The sequence below is a fragment of the Gavialis gangeticus genome, unplaced genomic scaffold, assembly GCF_001723915.1.
Source record: "Gavialis gangeticus isolate Ggan-Ray unplaced genomic scaffold, GavGan_comp1, whole genome shotgun sequence".
NCBI lineage: Eukaryota > Metazoa > Chordata > Crocodylia > Gavialidae > Gavialis > Gavialis gangeticus.
Genome location: NW_017729024.1, coordinates 147,218,988 through 147,241,000, shown reverse-complemented (window position 1 = coordinate 147,241,000; position 22,013 = coordinate 147,218,988). Strand labels below are relative to the sequence as shown.

At 41.9% G+C, this 22,013-nt stretch overlaps 1 long non-coding RNA gene across 1 annotated transcript; it reads right to left on the bottom strand.

The window, feature by feature from the left end:
• Window positions 1–205: 205 nt before the first annotated feature.
• On the bottom strand, window positions 206–3,417 carry LOC109298260. Its single transcript, XR_002097565.1, has 3 exons — window positions 3,306–3,417; window positions 527–565; window positions 206–313 (listed from the first exon to the last, which is right to left on the bottom strand). It is a non-coding gene; the product is annotated as an uncharacterized LOC109298260 (long non-coding RNA).
• Between the last annotated feature and the right edge of the window lie 18,596 nt (window positions 3,418–22,013).

The window sequence follows — 22,013 nt, the reverse complement described above, 5'->3', positions numbered from 1 at the left end:
GGGACACATGAGACTACAGTTTTGTTATTGGTTCTACCACACACACCCTAGGTGACACCTTTGACTACAGCATGAGATGGGAAAGAGATGAATGAAGCTTACGTTGACTTACCCAAGACAGCTTACCTAGGTAGCCTCAGACACTGATAAGAGCGTAATCCTAGCATCATGGAACTTAATTCACAGTCACTGCCCAAGCATTATATCCAGGAGAATTTAATGACATTCAGGTAGAATAGAATTTGAAAATAAGTCATCAGAAGCACCTACCTTGTCTTCTCTTCAAATTTCCCTTTATTTTCTATAGTCCATCCTGAAAAAAACAGTGAATCATCAAGATAAAACCATTGCTTTCTGGTTAGCAACTGCAGAAAGTTTAGGGAGGACAACTAATGGCTGAGGTTTCTAAAATCATCTCTGGGACCTAGCCACATGCCTTACATTCACTTTAAAATGCTGCCTTGGGATGCAGATCTTAACTGGAAATCTGTTTCTAAACTATGTCCAAATCATGAAATTAGATTACCTTAAATCAACAGGGCAAGAGTGGCTGGGAATGTCAAACCTGTAAAGGACACATGTTAAAGAAAAGCTGTTTATTGCCAGGTAAGGGACCAGCCAGATGGTAAATAATGTTGTATCATAATTATATGTATTTTAAAAAAGCACTTAAATAATCATGCAGAAAAAACGAGTGATCTATGTTTGTGTTTATGAAAGCAAAGCAATAACATGACCTAGATTAATATTAAAAGCAAAAGCAATAACTAAATTATTCTGGTACATCTTCCCTTTTTCCCATAAAACCTAAATATATCTTGTGCTGCCTTAAAAAATCATGGAAAGCATACACTGATAGTTAGAATACAGATAATGGCATTAGATAGATATGATATTTGCAAAGTACAAACATATGCAAGAATTGTTTCAGAAAGTATTATGAGAGTCAGTGTAAGGGAAAAGCAGAATTAATGTCAGAAAGGGAAAATAAACTATAGAGTGCACACATGTTTGAGGAAGGTGTGGGCATTTGGAATCAGATGCTCAGGTGCTGAATATCAGTTCAGGTGCAAATCCATGGAAGTATGCTGATTTACACCAGTGCAGGATCAGGCAAGTTGGCTTTGATATACCTGCAAGACTATCCATGCTTAACCATGTGCCTACACTTTGGAAAGGAGGCTGGAATTCTTATAGAATAAGGAATCCCAATAATATTTCTTGGTTTTCTGTATTAATCACAAACACAGTGTGAGCAGTTCTATTGGTGGGACAGTACTTCATTTTTTTTCCAAAAAATTTGAACCACATGACCTGCTGGGCAGCCTACAGCTGGTCAAGATCCAAGTGCAGGAAAGTGCAACTAAAGAAAAGACTATTGTCCAAATCAACAAGATCCAAATGGGATCTTCATTTGTCTTCTAGATTTTGGATTCTGTAATACTTTTCCCATGACCCAACTTATAACACAGGCTTTCCTGACAATGGACTGATACCAGTGTACCCTGGTAGGAGAAGAGCTAGAAGTTAAGTAGATTAACACCTGGGACAACAGTATACTGTTCACTATGGTGCTGTGCACAGGGAGACTTGCACACATGATGATGTTAACGTGTACACATGACGAAAATTTCCCTTTGTGTGGCTTAATGGCATCACACTTTACACTTATGCGAGTTTTGGGGGTTTTAAATAAATTTGCATTGTCACAAACTAAACCACATCCTGATGTAGTTTAGTTTACAACGTTGCAGCTTGGAACATTGCAACCATTAATCTATCAGCTCACCCCCCAGCTGCGAGAGAGGCAGGCAGGCTCCGCCAAAAGAAAGCATCAGGCTCCTCGCTGCTTCTGTCTTGAGCAGGCACCTGCAGACACCAGAACAATGACATGTATACAGTGACAGAAAAATAAAACCCATCGTTTCAATTAAAAACTCACCATTTCAATTTAGGGGGCATAGAATGCAACCACATAGGACTAAACCCCCACCACGTGTACAAATGCCCAGAGACAATGAGAAACTTCTTTCTCATTCTTTTTCTCTCAACAGTTTGTCATCCCTACTATCCTTCTCAGTTGGGTGGATCAGGCTAGATTTAGGAAGACTCCAAGTTCACTGAGGAGTTGTCTATCAACTGGAAGCAGTTCTTAATCTTCCCCTTCTGTTCATATCCTACCTGTGCTGGCTTGTATTAGAATTAAATCTCCATTGAATCTATGACAGGTGTAGTAGGGATACTGTAAATCATACCAAACTTCTTAGCACTCACATTATAGATGGGAAGAGATATGGGAAGTATGAGGTGATCAGACATACCTGGAAGTGCAGTGTTATTGATCCTGCCTCCAGCTTAGGGTTGGTCTGAGGACAGCTCAGTTCCTCATTCCATTCCATGTGGAAATTGGGTATACATTTCCCATCTGTTCTTTTTGAAGTTGTAGCTTTACTTTGACAGCGCTTTGAACTGCCTCCCAATCCACATGAAAAATTCCACAATGTGCTCTGTTTAATCATGCTCGGGGATTTTGGGGAAATAGCTCTGATTAGTTCCAAAATTGCTAGGAACTTTTGTGCTATGTTTTTACATGTAGAAGCTATTGCATTTCTAAATGTAGTGTCTATAAGTACATGACCCACTGAAACATTACCTTAGGAAGGCAAAAGAACAAACAAGAATATTCACTGAATGTTCATAATCCTCTAAAAAATAAAGATGTCCTCATCTCAGCTGTTAGTTCTGTTTCCAGGCTATTCAAATGGGAAACCAACATACAGGTCCAGAAAGCTGGAGTATTAACTGAAAGGAAATCTGGCCCTGATTTCACTCCCACAGTAGCCAGTGGGTGTTAATGGCATGTGATACATAATAGTTTCTCAACGTAGGAAGAATAGATATGAGTTGCAATATGACTAAGTACCTCAGGCTTTTATTTAAACAAATTGCTGTAGTGTCAGCAAAGCAAAGTAGCCTATTAATTAAATAAATATGTGAAAAATGGGATTCATGAAATTATAACTGACTATGTAGGTTTCTCATAACACCTTTCAGTGACTCTTGTTGTATGTGAGAAAATATGGTAGATAAGGGAATCTCAGGTAGGAGGAGGGATATGGCATTAACTCTGTATTTAACAGTGGAGTGACCACTGCTGGAATACTGTATCTAGTTCTGGTGTCCACAGTTCAAGAAGGATGTTGATAAATTGCAAAGGATTCAAATAAAAGGTAGAGGAATGATTTACAGGTTGGAAAATGTGCACTATAGTGAAAGATTTCAGAAGCTCAATCTGTTTAGCTTACTCAAGAGGTTATGGAGTGAGTTGATTACAGTTTGTAAGTACCTACATGGAGAAATAAATCTGATCTTTGGCTCTTCAGTCTGGTAGACAAAGGTATAACAAGATACAGTGACTGGGAGATAGACAACACAAGAAGTAAGGAACATATTTTTAATGGTGAAGGAAATTAAAAGTAAAGGTAAATTAAGCATGTACTAGTGTAAGTTACTATCCCGAGTCAAACAAATCACAGGAAAAGATTACCAGTTATAAAATAAGGGCTAAATGCTGAACAGAGAAGAATTAGACTATACTTGCAGACCATTAAATCATATACCAATGGGCTCAGTACAAAATTACTGGAAGTTTACCTACTGGATTTCCAAACATCTAACAACATCCTGGGAAGAAAAGTCTTGCCCACAGATATTAACACAGGGCTTTGGACCAGAACAGAGATGGGATTTGTTCCTAGATAAATTGTGCCTGTGTTTGTCCCAGAACAAAAATATCCCAGGATTGGGTGTCCCAGGATATGTATCTTCTATACATATCTGCCATTGATTCAATGCTGCAATCCCTGGATAACTGTGTAGACGTATTTGGCAATGTCCCAGGTAAACTGTTACTACCTCTTATCTAGGAAAATTTGTCAGGATTCATCCTGGGACAATGGATCTGCATGGCTGTACTTTGACCCAGGATAAAACAGTTTATCCCAAGATAAATGCAGCATCTGTTTGCAGCCTTTGAGTCTGACTCCAAATCAGTCCCTAACTCCTCCTTAGACAAATCACTTTTATGATCTTTAACATGCTTAGCTTAGAGCTGACATTTAAAAACATTAGAGATATGAACTATATTAAAGGTGAAATTATTTTATTTTCTTAATATTGATCTGTCAAAAGTAGGCAGCACAAAACAGGAGGAGAAAAAGTTCACCGTTACAAAACTTTGGGATCTCAAGATCAATAAGAGTGCATTCAGTCCAAAGGAGAAAGGGGAAATGGAGATTCTGAATCATTCTAAGCAAGCTGGGACCTATCCTTTCATTGATTCAGGTTTTTCCACGTGACACAAGATCAGAACTTTGCTATGTACTGTACCCAGAGACTATCTCTAACAGGAAAAAAATCCTACCATGTGCAATAGCAATTCCAATCGGATGAAACACAAAATCAACCTATCCTAAAAACTGAAGCAGAAAATGTATTTTCAATGCTTAAAAACTAAAGAAAGGATTCATATAGAAATAAATTGTTTAGTTTTATCAGAATAAAAAAGACAAACATAAATAAACAATATTTACCTGGATGTAAATCTGACATTTCAAATTCTGATCTAAAATAACTGAGAGCACAATTTGATGCATTCTATTTCAGCTATGAAGGAAAATAATCCTAGAATCATGTTTGTAAGGTCAGAACAAGCTATGGCTTAACTCAGGGATGCTCAGCCTCCAACCTGCAGAGACCTGGAATCCAGCCTGCGGGACTCCAGAAGGGCTGGGACATTTCGTGGCAGTTAATACTGCCATCCCTCTCCACTGCTAAAATCCCAAATTCCACACAGTGAGTTGGAGTCAAACCACTCCCCCTTCCCCTGCGTAGCTGACTTGGGGCACACAGTCCCTTCCTTCCTCCTGTATGGATCTTGGCCATTCCCCACCCCTGCATGCCCAGTTCAGGCCTAGCCATGACCCCTTCCCCCCAGAGCTGGATCAGGGCTGGGTCATGCCTCCTCACCCCCTCCATGTGGCTATGTGAGGCCCTGCTGGGCCTGTCCTGGTTCCGGATTGGGTCTATTAACCAGATCTGGGCTGCAGAGGGCCTAAGCACCATCCATCCACCTGTAGGTCAAAAAGGTTGAGCACCACTGGCTTAATTAATTGCCTCAAAGGGGAATTAACTCTGACTTCTTTTTTTTTTTAAAGGTACATTGCATGATCAGGACAGTAAGATGTCTTAAGTTGTACAACCATTGCCATATTATAATTAATGCATATATATTGACAATTATATACTCCAATAACTGGAGAACAAAGGTTTTTGTTGATGTGTAAATACCAGCTCAAATGGAATTGGTACAAACAAGTGCTCTCCCATAAAACATGATATAGTTCACATTTCCCATAGAGGAAGAACAATGCAGGGAATAGGGTTAAGCATGGGAGTTGGAAGGAATGCCCACAATTCCTTGTTCTACCACAAGCTTTCTGTGCAACCTGGGGCAGGTCATTTCTCTACATAGCAAACTTACTACTTACTACTATTTGTTCTGAAAATACTGTAATACGGTGTCTCTGATTCCAGCACAGCTGCAATGATGTAAAATTTTTTAGCTATTCTAATATTTTGTTTTACTTTCAGGTGGCCTTTTGTTTGAATTGAATGTTTTACATAACTAAATTATTACTTTAGTCAAAGAATTACTATTGAAAAGTACTAAAAAATCTCTGTAATATTCTTTTGCTTCCAATGAACCCCAGGAAAAATCCAGGTTTTCTTGCCCTCTTATTGAAACCTCCACCCTAGAAGTATAAGCAACACATGTGAAGAACGTCTGAATAATGAGTAATTCTGAGTCATGAGTAATGCTTCCAGATTTGCACTTTTGGCAGCTGAAAGAAGGATTCCCTGTTCATGGTATGTTTGGTGCTTTCCTGATTATTCCCCCTCTGAGGCCCTCATCTTGCTATGAGATCAGGACAAACCAGGCCTTATACCTACAAGGCCTATTGATTTTTGTAGGGTTCCACCCAGGTATAAGGATTAAGGAATTGTGTATAAAAGACTGAGTCAGGTTTTTAAATGTATTTTTAATGTATTCATTTTAATGACATCTTAGGGTGTGTCTACACATGCATTTAAGTGCGACTCAATTTAATACACATTATGCTAATGCACATTAATCAGTTTTTGGCAAGTGTCTATATGTGCAGAGACTTGGCACTAAAGTTAGTCCCAAGTCCCTGCTGCACTGCCATGTGCCCCTGTGGCTGCCAGCCGGAGGTTCAGCCTCCAGCCACATGGCTGCCAGCACTTGGCAGCCATATTGAAGCCAGAGCCATCTGCCACCACCTGGCAGCCATCTGGGAAACTCTGGTCGTTAGCCAGCCCCTTCTCTATCCAGGAGCCACATGTCCAGCACACAGGCAGCAAGGCTCCCTCCTTGACTACTAGGGCTGTGCAAAGCTTTGGTTGCTGATCCAATTCAGAGGAGATTTGGCCTAATTCAGCGGCCAAATCTCCAAATCCGAATCGAATCGGGAGACTGATTAAAAGGTCTGAATCGATTCAAAGACTCCGAATTGATTTAGAAAAGATTCAGAGAAGATTCAGCGATTCAGGCAGTCCCTGCTCATTGCTGCAGGGAGCTGGACCCAGGCTCTGTGCTGGTAAAAACGGGGCAGGCTGGAGGACAAAGGAGGAGACCATGGGGGGGCCCCCACGAGGCCCCATCCCCTGCCTACTCCCCCAGGCCACCTAAGCACCCCCTGACCCCTGCCCACTCTCCCCATTCCATAAATGTTTGCCCCACCTAGCCTCAGCATCCCAGCACTTTAAAAATAAATAAATAAAATAAAAAGCCCAGCACTCACCGGCTACTGCAGCAACCATTGGTGCCTCTGGGGGCTCATGGAAGAGCCCCCCCCATGCAATGTGGAGCAGTGAGGGGCAGCAGGATCACCCCCCTGCCTGGCAGGAGCCGGTGACAGGGCTGGGAGAGCGGGTGGGAGATTGGGCCAGTTTGATTTGGAGATTCAGCCAATTCAGCGGTGGCCAGATCTCCGAATCAGATTCAGCTGATTTGGTGGCAGTCGAATTTCCAAATCAGATTTGGCTGAATCGATTTAAGACAGTGATTCCAATCACCGAATTGAATCGCTGTCCCCTGAATTGGCTGAATCCAAATCTGAAGTGAATACCAGCCACTTTGCACAGGCATATTGCCTACTCTGCCTCCCCATGATGGGGCTGCCCCTGCCAGAAATGCCCAGTGCCCTGTTGCTCCAGCCCAGCCCCTGCCAGCAATGACCAGTGTCCCATGCTCCTGCTGGCTATGGTGCTGGCCCTGCTGGCCTCAGCAGTCCCCCCACTGCCCAGGCCCCAGAACAGCTGTGCACACACCAGCAGGAGCCAGGGCACTGGCTGTGGGAGGCCCTGCCCAACCCCCTCCTCCTACACTCCCTCCTCCAGCCCACCTGCCCTGCCACCCACACACCCCCTACCCACCACCACTCTCAGGACACACACATGGATGAAACAGCAACAAAAAAAACTTTATTACCCTGTCACAGAGCACTCAGGTGCCCTGCGCCTGAGAGCAGAAGAATGGCTCGGGAGAGACCACTAGTGGCAAGAAGGGGGAGGCTCAGCTGTCAGTCACCAGGGCAACCAGAGTCACAGGTGCTGGTTGCTAGGGCAACCAGTGGGGCCAGCTGACAGGAAGGGGCAGGGCTTGGCCCTCCTTAAGCCCAGGCGGTAGGCCAGGACGGCAGTTCCCCTCTGGTGACCAAGGAAGGGGGAGCTCAGCCAGTACAGAGAGAGGGGAGAACCCTGACTGCATGAGCATCCCAATTGCTGTGACGGGTTGGAGTATTTCCCGGTAGGGAGTGAATGTTGTTTTGGCCAGACAGTTTAGCTTCTTATGTTATAGCCCGGGGGCTTTGTGTTTTGTGTTTGTTGTTGCACTGGAGGACCGGGTGAGGCTATTAGGGGTTGGAGAAGGCCTCATAGGGACTCCACGGTAGCGTGGGGACCCTGGCACAAGAGAGGGCACAGCATTTGGGTTGCATTGGCCCCAGCCCCAGAGTAAGGGGGCAGTAAGAACCCCCAGAGTAAGGGGGCAGTAAAGAGCCCGGAGAGAGGGCCGTGAGGAGTGAGAAGCCCCAAGGAAGCAAAGGAAAGGGTCAAGTCACAACAGGGCCCAGGTCAAAAACTACATCAGTACCATCTGTGAGGCTTGGGCTGCGGAGTAGGGGTGGAAAAGGAGCTGCAGATAGTGCCCCCTGGCACTGGGGCGCATAAAGTAAGCAGCCTCCTGCTAATTACATCAGTCAATTAATCAATTAAGATCAAGTTGTGGCAGGCAAGTAAGCAGGCAGTTGTCCCAACAGGAGGGCGGAGCCACCAATAGAAAGGCATCAGTAGAGATATTCCTGTCATATACCCACACAACACCTGCTCCCATCCCTTCCCCCTCAAACAGAACATCTCTCCCCTCAACCAACAAAGCTCCTCCACCACCTTCCCTAACCACCAACAATAAAAAACCTGCTTATAAGTGGGACATGATATACTAGGGGAAAATTATTTACAGTATTTTGGGTATTCAAGCCCAGAGCAGGGGGCCATGGTGGGGCCTGTGGGGGTAGGGCCTTAGGGCAAGTGCCAAGCACCCCAATCCCTGGATGTTCCCTGGGGCTGGGCTCAGGCTGGCCACCTGGTGGCAGGGCAGACCCAGCACTATTGCACCTAAATTTGATACCTGCATTTGCAGGTATCAAATTTAGGCATGATTAGCCTAAGTTAATGTGTATTAAGAGTGCACATGTGTAAATGTACACCCGTAACATGCATTAACTTAGGCTAATGCATATTAAATCGTCTCATGTAGAGACACCCTTAAAGATGTAGAGTGGGGTCTAGTTAGATCCTCTAAAACACATAGGTAACAAACTTCTATTGAAATTGTATAGAAGTTCACACCTTGGCACCTGTGAAAAATCTACTTGGTGCCTCTCTTTGGGTGGCTAAATCCTGTTAGAATTCTCTCTCTTCATTTCATAGAGCATGGTCACTAATATCATGTCAAATTTTCTATCTATTTTCTGTTCTTGTACCATAATAGGACTGAATATTAATTAGCAAAAAATGAAATACAACATGGACTAATGGCTCGGTCTCTTAGCTATGAACTATGGTGTGAATGCTGTTTCATCTACAACTTATTACTTTAAATTCAATCCATGTTACTATCCAATTATGTACACTGTTACTCTAATGACTCCTGGATGCTCTTTATACAAAATGGTGATCTCAGCGCACTCCCCACTGGACAACTGTCTAGTCACACTACTTTACTGATTTATTACACATTACAAAACTCTTTCAGTTGATGAGAAATAAAGGAGTAATTCCCCTAGGAAGTCAAAGATGTTTCTATTGTCTGTCTATATGGATATAATGAGAATAATCATTATTTAATATTTGACAGTGACTGAGGAATTTCCCTATTAGTGGTGGCTGACTCTTGCAAGAATCTTGCCATACGCAACTGCTTTGCTTGCCACATAGCTGAACATTTTTTACTTGACATTCAGTGTGCTTTCAAAAAAGGAAGATAAACAATAGATATGATCTTTGCTGCACAGCAAATACAAGAGAAATGCAGAGAAAGGAATATTGGCCTCTTCTGTTTCTTTGTTGATCTTACAAAAACATTTTACGCCATCAGCAGAGAAGGCCTGTGGAAACTTCTATCTAAAAATAGCTGCCTTGACAAATTCATCGTGATTAGATAAATTTCATGATTACAATAGCGAGATAGAAAGAAAATGAAAATATCTGATTTATTTCCATTAACAAAGTGTAAAGCAAAGGCCATGTTCTCACACCCACATTATTTAGTGTCTTGCTTGCTGCCATGGTGTTTGTTGTTTTCCATGATCTTGGTAAGGAATTCAGATTACTTTTGGGATTGGTGGGAAGCTGTTGAATCTCAAATGGCTACAAATGAAAATAAGGTTGTATGAGGAACGTGTCCATTAACAACTATTTCCCAATGACTATGCCTTGGTTTCTTATTCCCAGGAAGATACATAAGTCATCATGGACTGCTGTGTAACTGCATGCTTATGCTCTGGACTGACTTTTAGCCTTAAGAGAGAGGTTATGTACTGGCTTGCTCCTTGTAAGCCATGCACACCACCAGTCATCACCCTTGCCAGGCATGTGCTTAAAGCTGCAAATAAATGCACTTACCTGGGTAGTACTGTCTCATGTACAGTTCACATTGAGGACGAAGTCTCCAACAGTTTCTGAAGCTAGCACAGCCTTTAGAAAACGTACATGAAGGTCTCTGGGATAGGAAAGATAATTTTGCGGATAACACTGAAAGTCATGATCTCTTTCATCTGTGCCAACTTATGGACACCCTACAGCCATCACATCAGGAATCCAAACTATTTCCATCTAAATTGTCTAGGAAAGCTAACAAAAATAAAAAGTCAACGATGGAATCCTCCAGCGAGCAAATGTGCCAGGTATATGCACTATGATTATGAAGGCATAATAAAAATGGTTAAGCCATCTAATGAGGATGTCTGATAACCAGCTCCCCAAGAAAATTTTCTACAGAGAACTGTACTCTGGCAGACAAGACTGTTTTAAAAGCAACTCTGAATCAATAAAGTTTTGAAATTCAAAGCTAGGAACAACAAACACATGACTACAACGCATTGCAAAAAGTGCCCCATTGTGGTGTTCCCAGCTTTGAGAAACATTACATGAGGGATACAGAGCACAAGCTCTAACAAACAATTTAGCATCAGGATCGAACTTCACAGTTCACAATATTAATCATTGTCTGTCCGACCCATAACTGTACATTCCAGGCAAAAATTGGGCTTATTAGCCATCAGAGAACCCATTGCTGAATACTTCTACCATAAAATGAAATATCATGGTGGAAGATATCCTTGCTAAATGGGAAGGATAACTTAATCCCCAAAATGAAAAGACAATTACATAATTTACCAATTTTCTTTACTCCCCATCATAACTTTTGGCATACATGCCATCTTTAAAAGCTCTGGGCCAAATCTTCCAGCTAGGGCCTATCAGCAGAGGTTCATTGACTTTCAGTGCCAATAGTATTATTTCAACCTTAGTGAAAGGCTAGACTGTAACATTTGCAAGAGGTGACTTATCCTTGCTTCCCCACTTGCTAAAGGCGGGAAATTATCCGCTGCTGGTTCTTGTCAATAGCATATTACTTCCGTTTTAGTGATTGCTAACCAGCATGTTTTGTGGGGCAAGCCTTCACTCTTCCCATTCCCAGTCCTGTGAGGATATTTGCTGACTGATTACATACAATGACAATTCAGCTTATCTCCCATTCTGGGACCCTTGATGACAGTAGCATTTGCAGGGGATTAAACAGGAACCTTATGCCCCTTTACTCCCTTGCACAGCTATATAAGGCAAAAAGCCACTTTATTAAGGACCCAAAGGATCTAAGGAAAAGGTATAGCTCTACAATAGCTCTCCCTGCATTTGCATTTTAGTCAATGGGAAAAAATATCTGAAACACACAAGATGAATTATTTGTTTTTCATTTTCATGCTATAAATGTTTCTGTATTGATTTGAAACACTCAATTGCTTCAACGTGTTGTAAATCTGAGCAAAATATTATAGAAAGCAGATAGTTTGTGGGACTATAGGTTTTAGCTGTTGCTTAACTACTTCCTCCAGCCTGAGAATTTTGAGGTCAATCCAAGGCCAAGCTATAGCTGAGTCAGTCTGTTCTGGTGACACAGCAATGCATCCATCTGCTGAGTGAAGCAGCAAGGGAAAGGAGGTTGGGAACATTGGATCCAGCTTCATAACTTCACTCTGTGGCTACAGGGCTCCTTTAAAATGTGTGACACCATTACTAAGACTATATAATGAAGGGAGAGGGATGAAAACCTTCAGGAATATTTGTACCAATATTCCCAAAACTCAATATTTGAGTTTTCAAAATTCAGATCAGAGATGGAATGATCACTTTTTGGTGTGTGCATGGGTCATAGTATGAGGGAAAGAGACACAAATTGTGTTAAAGAACTGAATGTGAACATTGAACATTTGTTTACCATGATTTCATGAGGCCAATAAATGGACCACAAGAAGCATCTGTCAGAAATATAGTGTTTTGATTTCCAAGAAAGCGATGGTAAAGCCATGTCATTTAAAGAGAATACTTTGTAAATTTGAAGAATGCCAGCTTATAAAATGACACTGAGAACTTCTCATTAAGGAATCTGGTTTTGTTTGCACCTTAAAAAAACACAGCAAACAAAAAAAAGACCACTAGAAAAATGCTCCACAATCAATTTGATTAAATTAAGTAAAAACAAATACAAAGTCCTGCACTTGGGAGGCAATAATTGCATGCACAAATAGTGATTGGGGAATGACTGACTAGGCCACAGAGGAGGATCTGGGTTTACAGTAGACCATAAGTTGAAGATGAGCCAACAGTGTGCTCATTACAAAAAAAAAAAGAGGAGTCAACAGCATTCTGGGTTGTATTAACAGTATTACTTGCAAATCAAGAGAAATGATTCTGCCATTCTCTCTGACACTGGTGAAGCCCCACCTGGACTTCTGTGTTCAGTTTTGGGCCCCACACCTCAAGCAGGATGTGGACAGATTAGGAAGAGTCCAGCAGAGAGAGATAAAATGAACAGAGGCCTAGGAAGCATGATCTTTGTGGAAGGGCTAGAAGAGTTAGGATTATTTAGTCCCTCAGAAGAAATGAGTGGGATTTGATTACAGCCTTGAAATACCTGAAGGGAGATAGCCTGTTCCAGTGCTTAGCCACTTTCACAGTCAGAAAGTTCTTCCAAATCTCCATCTAAATTTCCTCTCCTGAGGTTTCTGGCTATTGTTCCTAGTCCTGTTCCCTACAGCCACAGAAAACAGACTATGTAAAGAAGTTGTGGAATCTTAATCCCTCTAAGTTTTCAAGAGCAGGTTAGACAGACACTTGGCTGGGATCATGGGTAGATTTAAGATTTTGAAAATGGGGATTCAGATGGTGTGGCACATCACCTATAACACAACACATTTTTCTGTGGTTAAAGAAAAATTAGATGCTTTACTAATATGCTAGGGAACTAGCCCTATATTATTCAGTTTAAGATTAAAGCAAAAACAGCTAAAATTATCAGATCTTGCACTAATGTGCTAGATTATATATTAAGTTTTTAAAAAGCACAACAAACTCAGGAAAAAATAGTCAAAATAGTCAAAATATACTGTTTCATTAGTTCTGTGGTCATTATAGTTGAATATCTATCTCTTGTTCAGATTCATAAAACACAATCTAGTCTTCCTGAGCATCTGGACAGTCCCTCCAATACTTCACTGTCATTCATTTCTACACATAAATTAATATTACCACACCCAAGTTGTGGTTTTTATCTAGAAATATAAACAGTCTTCAGGGCTATAAAATAGGAGAGAGACATTACCAGGAATGGCTAACAGACAGCAAAATTGCAAAAGAAAGGATAGGTTGAATGGTGGAACATCAAAGCTATTAAAAAAGAGAGAGAAGTTTGTTAGCATCTTTAAAGTGGAGAGGGATTACCAGGAATCAGGGAGATGATAATGAACCATAAAGTCAGTAGAGTCTCTCACCACTGCCTGAATAGAAATGCCACTCCCCCTCCCAGGTTAGTTGGTTTTAAACTTTGGGTGGAGCAGGAATCAAAAGGGTGTTGGGGAGAGAGAGTATGCAGCTGCACCTCTCCTGCATCTGGCTCTGGCTGGGATGACTTAGTCAGGGATGTTCCTGGTTTGAGCAGAGGGCTGGACTAGATGACCTTGTGACGTCCCTTCCATCCCTACTTTCCTGTGATCCTATACAACAAACCAATACTAAATAGTTTATTTATTCTTTGGGTTTATTAAACCCAATTGTTTGGTTCATGTAAAACAATTCAATATTAGTGATATAGCCTGTCAGGTTGAAATTCCACAAAAGGCAGTGCTCGTTTTCAGATCCATATTCATTGTTGTCATTGTCATCTACTTAGCACTGTAGTAGCACTTAGTTCACACCAAATGGCTTGATGAAGCTATGTAAACACATAATAAAGACCTTTTCTAAGGATAATCCATTCCTCTATCATCATGCACAACAGTAAAATAGATGTTTGGCTCAAAGGGGTCTACAGGAATATCCATTCCAGACCCTTGCATGACTGGCAGTCCAAAAATCTCCCCCAAACCCTCTAAAACACATTTAGGATTTTCAGTACAAAACTAAAGGCCTCAAACACTACAGGGTGCCACAAGAGGTAAGTAAATGACATGACCAATACAACACAAATTATGAAGCTGGAACACCTGGAAGTTGTGGTTTGTAGGGGTGTGCGAAGTGGGCCCTATTCGATTCGGATTTGGATTTGGTCCAAATCTGGGACAGTGATTTGATTTGTTGATTTGGATCACTGTCCCTGATTCAATTTGGCTAAATCCAAATCTGAAGATTCAATGCTGATTCAGAGAATCAGCAAGTTGGACATAGACACAACTTTAAATGTATTTTCTACATACCTCAAGGTACCAGCATGGCTTGTGAACGCTGCAATGCTGGGGCACATGGAGCATCCCACAGGAGTATGGGGGGGCCCTTCACATGCTTGGTGGCAAACCCAGAAGTGGACTGGAACTACTTCCAGTCCACTTCTGGTTCTGCCAGGGAGTGCATTGAGGGGGCTCCCCCACACCTCCCCCGGCTCAGCGACTATCCATGGGGGAACTCCAGGTGCCCCCCCCCCAGATCCAGGAGGCACCAGTGTCCCCCAGTGCACTCCCCAGCCGACACCAGAAGTGGACCAGAAGTGCTTCTGGTCCACTTTTGGGTCTGCATGGAGTGTTCCACAGAAGCACAGGGGGCACCCCAGCATTACAGCATTCATGAGCATTCATGAGCCACCTGCTACCTAGAGGTATGTAGAAAAAACATTTAAAGCTGTATCTATGTCCAAATTGCCAAATCTTTCCAAATCAATTCAGAGGTTCTGATTTGTTTTTGAGAGATTAAAGGGTCCTCTTATTCAATTCGGATTTGAAGATTCAGCCACAGGATCAAGCCGAATCTCCACCAAATTGAATCAGAGACCAAAGCTCCATACAGCCCTAGTGGTTTGTTCTTTAGTATAGTAGCACCTCTCGTTTCAATAAGATGAGTGTAACAGGGTAGTCTGTCCCTTTAAGAGGGAACTGACAGCCCTGTTAAGAGAGCCCAGCTGCAGGGCAGGGATAGTCAGAGAATGTTCTGCTAAGAGATTTTAAAAGGTCCCAGAATAATAAGCAGGAGAGGAGGAAGCAGGTTGTAAATACAATTGATTGCTACAAGAAGGAGGTCAGGTTGCTGTGCTGGGAGTCAGAGACAATGTGCCTGCAATAAAGCAAAAGGGTCTTTCATAGTTGGTAGGGTCGGAAGGGACCTGAGCAGATCATCAAGTCTGACCCCTGCCATGGCAGGAAAGAGTACTGGGGTCAAACGACCCTGGCTAGGTGATTATACAGCCTCCTTTTGAAGGCCCCCAGGGTAGGAGCAAGCACCACTTCCCTTGGAAGTTGGTTCCAGATCCTAGCCACCCTGACTGTGAAGTAGGGCCTCCTAATATCTAGTCTGAATCTACTCTCAGTCAATTTATGGCCTTTATTCCTTGTTACTCCCAGAGTCCTTGTTACTCCCAGAGTCTTTGTTTTATTGGTTGCCTAAATACCGTATTATGAGAGGGCTGGCTGTGGAGCTCCTCAGGGAGAAAAGCCCAGGCTCAGAAGCCAGCAAGCTAGGTAACTTGCTTATATGACTGGTTTCCCCTTTCCCTCCCCATGTTACTTAACATTTTGGCTTTCTTTCTATAACTCAGTTAATTCATTTCATTGACTGTGTGGCTTATCACTTCCTTCAAAATACTAGGGGTCTAATTCTTATTTCCATATGATGTTAGATGATACTTTAGTCACCTGATTAATGGGAGTGCCTTTGAAGTAACAGATATCTTGGTGTTAGCACAGGTATCAGAACAGACTGTAAAGATAAAACTCAACACATTTCTGGAAATTTCCTGATGACTATTGTGCAAGGCAGGCAGACAGTTCAAATCATGAGTGCTCTGAGATCTTAATACTTTCAGTTGTAACTTACAGCAAAATTATATTGAAACTCATATCAACAAAGCACATTATGTTGTTATGAGCCTCTAGTTAAAGCAACAGACTTTAAAGGTGTGCAAATTGTTCACCCCAAAGCAGCAAAACAAGCTCCTGTCTAGTTTTAGACTGCATCAAATACAAAACTCAGAGGCAGTTTGCCAAAAGTTCCAACAGGTTTTGCAAACTATTGAAGCAAACCTGGTCATATCTTTTTTACCCATCATGTGAAAATTCTAATTTTGAATTATAATGACCAAAAACAATAAAAATCAAGTCAAAACTACTTTAATTTGTTCTGCAATGACATTTTAGAATTGTTCAAGTTCAGAACTCTAAGTGGAGCTCAAGGTAAGAACTTGTAAGGATTTAAAAATAGTGTTCAGTTAAACCTCTGGGGAGTATGTATAAATGATAAGTTTTGCACAGCTCTAAAGACAACTACAGTTTTCAGCTTAATTAGAGAAATACATCAGTTCACTGTGCTCTAATCACTAAAGTAACTTTCTGGATTATATGTGAGCATTTGTTTTTCTTGTATCTCGGTGAATACAGTGTGCCATAAGCCTATGGAAGTTATATTTCTTGATTATGGTAGTAACGTGCCTGCCTGGTGACATCAGAATTTCTGATGATCTGTTTGGTGGTTCTCTAATTTTTCCATCATGCTACATGAATTAGTTAAAAACTTTTCTTGACTTCAGTGAGGGTTCTGTTTAAAGAATGAAGGCAGGAATTGACCCATTGTAATGAGCTCTAAGTAGGATAATATATCCCATGCTCCACATTGTTACACTCTTAGTGCCAGATAAATGGCTTTTGTCACTGATAGGAAAATTTACCACAGCTGAGGATCTGCCTCTTGGAGTTTATACTAGGGTAAATCCCTGAATCATTTCCCCAAGATGATGCCAGCCATACTGCCCTTTCAGCTCCCTATTTACTAACAACTCAGAGACCAGGAAAGAAGGGACAAGATAAAATCTGGATGAAGGAAGGACAAATAAAAAAGAAAAAGGTTCTTATTACCAGAGACTTCTCAAAGCACTTTATTTATTTTTGTTTTCTTGGTGTAGAATGGCTGGGTGGGTGTTTTCGGGAGCAAACTTAATTCCTTTAAGTCCCTCTGATCTTTAGGAACTTTCTGTGCTTTGAGACCACTCAGAGCCATCTCCTGTTCGGGAGGAATTAGGGTAAGTTCTAATAACAAACAGATTTTTGAAAAGCCTTTTCTATTTTATTACAGGACCATCAAAAAGGAAACAAAAAAGGCCTGAATGGGGTTGACTTTCTTTTTGGCCTGAACAAAAGTCCCAGAATTTAAGACAAAAGCAAACAAACCTATTTAAAAAAAATGACACATGCCAGTGTCCTGGCTCAAAGGCTAAAAACATTCTCATAAGGATTTTATCTGAAGGGAAAGCTCAGCTGGGTTCCGCCAAGTCCAGTGGAGCTAGGACTCTTGAGGATGATAGGCAAGTGATTGAGGAACTGGCCAGAGGTGTTCCAAGCTGGTGTATGTGGCACAGAAATAGGAAGGCCAGGTTTTGAAAAAGTTCTAGCAAGAACTCAGTAATGTGATGCTCTTCTTATTAGGTGAAATGTGCACTTGGAAAAACAAAATTAAACATAATAATAAAGAATGGTCAATCAAGTGGTCTAGCGGTTCTAAAAAATGTAATATACAAATATTATTTTAATGTTTTAGTTACATTTACTCAGCCTTCTCTTTATCACAAAAGCATTCATGTCTAACACTGTGGAATATTTTTTCACAGAAGTGCAACATGAAATTAAAGTTGGATACAAGTTACAAAATTCAGGTTTGTACCTCTCCAAATTCTGGGGACACTGAGATCTGTTACCCTGGCTTGGGCTCATTAATTAAAACTACTCAATTAGTTAGTTATTTATTGAAAAAAAAAATCAGTGATCTGCATGTGATGTACATATTGATACAGTCTCCTCCTCCTCTCACTTACATCAATATGTCAGAAGTATAACCCCAATGTTCTACGTAGCACTTAAATCTCTGCAATGTTGGTTTAGGCAAATGGGTTCGTCATTGAGCTTTGATAATTTACATAGGTTGAAGAGCTTCCCTTTGGAGCTTAGCAAGGTAAAACTCTATTGTAGAATTTGCCATAGGGTTGGAATCTCTCTCAGTAGGAGTGCACATGATGTACTAGTGGCTTACTGAGGAAAATGGAAGTTGATGCCAAGGGTCCACTAAGTATACTTCTACATCTAATGAATATGACAGAAAAATGGGTTTGTGATATATCTGGATGATTAGATAACATGATATATTTAGTTTGTAAAATAAGAATTATTGGCACTAATGCAAAAGTACTGTAAAGATACAGGTCAGAAAAGAAAACCATGGCAGAATATCACAAAATCTTATGAACCCCTCCTCAAGTCAGAAAAGTGCAGTCATCAAGCTGAAGGAACATGTCATAAGGGTACAGGGGACAAAACCTAGAAGTGTTTGAGCAGATCTGGCTGTTCAGTGTGTAATAGGATCTGCAAGATACCTGGGAATAATGGACAACTGTCTCCAGCAGTTATTAGATTGGGCATGCTAAGAATACTAGGAAACAGGAGACTGAAAATTGAACCACCTAACTGGGTTCAAATGGAGACTGACCAGGTACATCCCCATGAGTGGTGATCTGCATTCCCCAGGGCCAAGTAGCAGCAGCACATTTGTGCTGCTGCTGGTTGTCCCTTGGATTATGCCCCTGCATGCAGACTCTGGTACACAGCAAGTTGCCCCAGGTGGGGTAGGGGAGGCTAGAACCAGCACCTGGGCTGGCCCCAGCAGCCTTACCTGGGATTCTGAGGCCCTCCCAGGGCTCCAGCAGCAGCAATCTGGGTGTGCAGAGCCTGGCTGGACAGACTCCAGTTTTGGGCAACACATGCTGCTAACATTTGCACCGCCCCACTGTAGAAGAGTGCTACAGTGCAGGGACTGCCTGCTGGCTAGCCCCACACTTGAACACCCTTGTGCTCCAGCCAGCCTCTCTGCAGCACACTGAGCCAGGGCAGAACAGCCCTGGGCTGGCAGGCTGACACCCTGGGCTCCATACCAGCCTAAAGCTACTACACCTTGGCTCAACATACTGGGGTCCTGAGTGAACATGTAAATGCTGCACCCAGGAGAAATAAACTCCAGCATGAACTGCACTGGAGTTTATTTCTACATGCTAACTGCACATGTAGATGCACCCACTGGGCACATCTACATGGGTGCTTTAATGTGCAGTAGACTATTTTACTGCACATTAAAGCATCACATAAAAATTGTGACATTACACTAATGCACAGTAAAATAGTCTCCTGCACATCAAGCATCACAAGAAAGTGTGCAAATGCACTACTGCATATTAGCACAGCCTACCAGGCATTAATTTAGCACCTCACATGAGAGATGTGAAATTTAATGTGCATTAGAAAAGGTGCACTAATGCACATGTAGATGCACCCACTGAACCATATCTCTCTCTTTTTACTGAAAAGTGGTAACATAGAGTAAGATCATTTTGGACCTCTGAAATTCTAGCAAGAGGTTTGGATAGATGAGATAATAAACCAGCTAGTAATCAGTTTGGATTTCAAAAAAGCTAGTAAATGTGCAATCAATTAAAGGTAAAATGCCCTGGAATCCAATCTGTGGAAATACTATACAAAGTCATGGCCCAGGTGAAAAACCTGGTTTGTAGGCAATGCATTTGCAGTGAGCAAGTTGTTCTGCCACTATGGACTGAAAAATATAATAATAACTACATGCTGTGCTAGGTTTCCAGCAAAGGAGATGAGATAGACCAGTGAGTGATGGGCATAAGCAACACTAGAAAATATTTGGGCAGGCTGGGCAGTGCAGAGCACGCTCGCAGGACCCTGCCCCTCCCTCCCGCAGGGCCGTTCTGGGGCCAGCATGCACTGGTGCAGTGCAAGAGCTCGCGGCAGAGGCACTGGGCATGGTACTGCAGCGGCAGTGGTGCTGGAGCCACCGTCACCAGCCCAGTTTAGGGGCACTAAGCCCCATTAGCTCTGGCCTTCCGCCACCTATGGTGATGGGTTTGCCTGGTTGTAGCAGATACATTGAAAATAGAGGTTCTGTAGTTCTGTATCAGCTTGAAAACTATTGGACATTGAGGATGTAAAAAAAACCTAAGCCTACTAAGCAAGAATTTTTATTGGTAAAACACAGTAATTGTGAGCAGGAGCCATGATGCTTGTATTTCATAAAATCCCCCATGTAGTAGTATCTTGTGAGGGCACCAATAGTGTTATATTGCCTGGGAGAAACACATTTAGGGACTTATGCTTCTACCAGACCAGGCACCTTTTACTTATGACGCAAGATCCACAAGACTGGCAATGCAAGATACACCATTGTCTCTGATATTGGCACCAACTTGAAGGGAGTTTCTGCCTGTGTTAACTCTATCCTGTACTTGTAGGCCACCAGAGCAGTCAGCTATTTGAAGGAGACCACAGATTTCCTCAGGAACTTGATTCCATTGACAAACTTCTAACAGTGACCATATGACATCTCTATACCAACATCTCCCATAAGAAACAATTACACGCCATAAGGAATATTATCCCTGATGATGGCACCATTCTGTTTCCATTAAGCTCTACCTCACACAGCTATTTCAGATTAGAAGACTCACTGTACCTACAAACAAACGGCTCTGCCAAAAGTATGTGCATCCACCTCCCTTGCCTCCCTGCACTGATACATCTATGGGAAGAGATTTGAAAGAGTTGACTTGGAATAGTTCCACAAGCCTACGTAGGAACCCTGGCTATGACTTGGGAAGGATCCTGGACAGTGCTTACCTAACTACAAACAATTGGGTCCCAGGACCAAACCCAAAGTTAGGCACAGAAAGGACCATCTGAGAAGATAGAAGAGGGACAGCATTTTTATGGGTCAACACCATAACCAAAAATGCAGCTGTGGAAGTTGAGACCAGGAGAGCTGTGGCAGGTTCCCCAGTAGATCAAAATGCCCAGAATCTCTCCCAGCCTGTAGATATCACTAAAAGTAAAATCAGGCTGAGAGGGAGAGAGAGAGAAGCTCCAAGACTATTTGAATGGAAATAAAATTACTATGGGCTGGTGATGTGAAAAAGTTCTGACAAAAAAATATCAAGGATGTAAACAGATACATACATAGTTTAACTGGCTGTATGTGCAATTCATAAAACATTTATTTTTTCTATTGAGGATGTGCCTCTGAATACCACTACTTCAGATTCCATCGAAGCATTGGAAAGAGCGGAGATTGGGGTTTAGTTATGATGGGGTTTAAGTAAAGCCTCATTGATGCTGAGAAGCAGGGTCACCATTCTGTATTCAGCATGTATAAGACTTAGATCACCTCTTTTCTCAGGTCAGACAACTATAGATGCTACCAGTCACTGCCAAACAAGTGAGTTCAGCCAGGTTCCAAGGTATGGATGTGGGAAAATGTTGCTGATGGCTGAATGCAAATGAAGAGAGACTGGTTATTGTTGGTGGAGGGTATGCTGAGGGCAGAAGTAGCCAGAAGCACCTACCAAAAAAAAAAAAAAAAAAAAAAAAAGAAGACAGAAAAATGGAAAGAGAAGCACAGAAAACCAAGATAAGTGAGAGAGAATTTGCACAGCCTTAGACACAAGCAATTGATTTTTTGGCCAAACTGAATTAAAAACAAAAAAAACCCAAACACACACAATTCTGATAAAAATGAAATGTTACTATATACAGCATATAGGTATCAGTTGA